Here is a 3,416-nt window from a genome sequence, read left to right as displayed (position 1 = left end):
TTTTAGTACTCACCTAAGTTTCACTTAAGGGGTTTGTTAGTGTATAGACAGTTGCAAGTTAACTTGGGTAAATCATTAAATACGTGTATACTTGCCAACTATCCTTCTTAAATGATGTACTCCTCCCAGGTTGCTATAAATAGAGGGATTCCCCTTGTACTTCTCAGCAGCAAGTCTAATAGATGCAGTGATTCTCTTGTTCCTTCTATTGGCTTAGAGTCTATGTTAATCTTTTTCCATTCTATTGTATGTATGGAGTTTGACCATGTTATGATCTTGTTGTATTTGGTTTGATTCCACATTAGTGGAGGCTACTGTACTTTCAAGTTTTCAGATTTCTCTATTTGTCTGACATTACTTTTTTCATACATTCTGGAAATATTTGGAGCTGGTTAGCAGGTGCTAACCTGAGCCCTCTGAGACAATTCAACATTGCTCTTGTATTTGGACTGAAGTCGTTCCATTTTTCAAACTCTCTGTTAGGCTTGCCACTGTAGATTCACTAATCGATACATGAAATTCAAGGAAAATTACAGAGAATATTGATAATGAAGTGGGTGTTATACAGGGAAAAAATGGAAGGAATCTGATCTTTAGTTTTCGATACTTCCCCTCTACCTACATTGGCAGTGGCAATGCTTATCATCAACTTTATTGACTAGTTACTTTAATTGGTTATCTTTTAGGTGTTGCATCCATCTTCCTCTTTTATGGCTCTCTATCCCCAATCATATTTTATTCTCTTCGAAGTTATGAGATTTAGACTTGTGCCTTTGAATCTTGAGACCCTGAATATGCAAGTCAATCTTTGAGTTTTTGTTTGCAGTCATAACTTACAGGTTTTCTTAAAACTCATGCTCCTGATGTTCACATCTGAAATTCAATATTCAAGCACAGAAACCTTGTCTTTTAGAGCTAAGACTTGCTCAGGCAGAATTACCAATTGGGTTCTCTCCTATTTTGCAACCATTACTCTCAGGGAAGTATTTGAGTGGTGGAAATGAATGAGAAAGAGACCTCTCTCTAACCACACACCCACTTTTTGCAATTTGAATGCTTTCAAAGCCTTGCCATATCAACTTATAAAGAGGGGAGTCATATCAGACTGTCTTTACTTTCAATGAATTTGAAGCCAGATCAGCCCCCTTATTTGCAAAAATGCCAGTCACCTTAAACAAATGCCTGGTGGGTGAGAATACAATCCTGTCAAAAAAAATGTTTTCCCATCAAGTAGTGCCTTTAGTTTCCTAATGTTGATGGACTATGTGCTACTACTAACAACATTGTCTATGAGCCTAGGGTGAGCTTGTAATCCCCATAGCATTTTGCCATGACTAAGTCCAGAGTTTTTTTTTTTGTTTAATTAATTTCTAGAGATAACATTTTCATTGTGTTATTAGAGTTTATTAGAAGTTCTGTAATTTTGAGGTGATAACAACGCCTCTCTAGCTCTGTTCTTCCAGAGTTATCTCTAGCCACTCCATATTCATCATGTCTCATTACAACATTTTTAACAATATTTTTTGTATGATTTAAGATTTGTGTTATCAGATTCCCCAGTACAGTGGTATCATCTTGTGCAGGTAGTGGGTGTACTGTAGAGGTTGTTATCAGTAAAGTTGTAACTTGTAAGTTATAAACAAAGTTGGATTTGTAAGCTTTAGACTGTTTGTTCATACCCTTATGCGAACGTCTGCTTTGATTGTTCCATTTTGTGGTGTACAAGTCAAGAACATGCTTTTTTAAAAGTATTATGTTGGCACACGTTTTTATTGATTTGAATTGTAAATTTAACTTGTGGTGCATGAAATTTTATTTCAGTCTTTTTCTTACACTGAAATACATTTATGCTATGACATAAATTGAAGAATGTAAGTCCAGATTTACTTCTTGAAGATGGTTGTTTTGCACATGCCTATATAGATGGTTATTGTGAGCTATAATGTAAAGATTCTTTTACTTTGGGTACTTCATTAGGATTTGTAGCATGGAGAACATATCTGAAAGAAAAGTATTGGTATCATTTGTATAAATTTAGTTTTTCCTTCATTTTCTTTGCTCTTTTCATTTATCTTTGAATAGTGCTCTTAAAAATTTACCTCTATCTTGAAAGTTTAGTCTCATTCTCTTTTGAAGTCCACTAATTTTGTTAATGCCTCTCTCTAAGTTTAATGGGCCTTTTAAAGGTACATTTTTCTCTGATTTAAAGTAGTCAAGGTAAACTGTTTAGTTAATGAGTGTGCAGCTTTTTTCATAGGATTGTTTTCTTATGGATGTTAGTAACTTCATTTTGTTATAATACTTTGATTATCTGGTTGGCAAATGCCTCCGACATCTCACAAAGCATCCTCAAGAAAGTATTTGTGTTATCCACTTGCTTACTTGATTCTTGGAAGAAGGTTATGACAATAGAAACTCTTTTTAACAATGGAAACAAAGCCACAAAGTCAGAAGATAAGCAGTCCAAGACTATTAAAGTGAAGGTCAATGTTGTTAAGCAAGAGTCTGTAAAGGTTGAGAAGAAACCAAAGGAAGAAGGAGCATCTATTAGAAATAAGAAGGTATCTTCCTCTTCAAATGGCCCTCCAAAGCTAACAAGTATGATTAAGTGTAATAACACAGTATGGGATAGGAACCGTGAGCTTCTTCATGATGCTTTTACCAAAGTAGGTAACGAAGTTGAGGGTGACAACCTGGTGAGAGTAAATGCATGTGATCTAGTACAAGTTGCATTTTTTGTTGAGACCCTAATGTTTGAAATATCCACTGGAGCCCAGAGATGAAATATAGGTCCATCATGTTCAACCTGAAAGATGCAAACAATCCAGATTTGAGAAGGAGAGCTCTTCTCAAGGAAACTAAGCTAGAGAAACTTATTGTCATGACAATGGAAGAAATGGCTAGTGATCAAAGAAATATTGAGAACAAAACTATCAAAGACAATGCACTTTTTGAGTGTGAGCGTGGGATAAATCCTAAAGCTACAACAGACCAATTCAAGTGTGGTAAATGTGGCCAGCGGAAGTGTACTTACTATTAGTTGCAAACAAGAAGTGAAAATGAACCTATGACTACATTTGTCACATGTGTAAACTGTAATAACCATTGGAATTTTTGCTAATTTCAAGCCAGACCAGTAGCTTGGTAGGTAGAGCAGAATTAGGTTAGTGAGATCTAGAGACTCATTGCCTACCCTTTCTTGGTTAAAACTCTTAATGGCACCCTTGATTGAAAATTGATATTTGTTACATATTTACTTGACAATAGGTATAAATGATTGGTTAGGTTTGTCAAGATCTTTGTAGTAACCGCATATCATGGTCTAAAGTTAGACAATGGCTTCTTAGGAAAGTAAACGCAATTAACTGTAACATTCTAAGGAAACGTACCTAATTATATTTTTTCTATTCATTTTA

The 3,416-nt window shown here is 35.1% G+C and overlaps 1 pseudogene; it reads left to right on the top strand.

The window, feature by feature from the left end:
• Window positions 1–2,302: 2,302 nt before the first annotated feature.
• Window positions 2,303–3,121, top strand: LOC149177560 (transcription elongation factor TFIIS pseudogene; annotated as a pseudogene).
• Window positions 3,122–3,416: the final 295 nt, after the last annotated feature.

This window comes from Pinus tabuliformis, chromosome 4_1 (assembly GCF_031772625.1).
Source record: "Pinus tabuliformis cultivar Carrire ecotype Pingquan chromosome 4_1, CPIR1, whole genome shotgun sequence".
NCBI lineage: Eukaryota > Viridiplantae > Streptophyta > Pinopsida > Pinales > Pinaceae > Pinus > Pinus tabuliformis.
The sequence above is the reverse complement of the archived record's forward strand: the minus strand, read 5'-3'. Positions and strand labels throughout refer to the sequence as shown.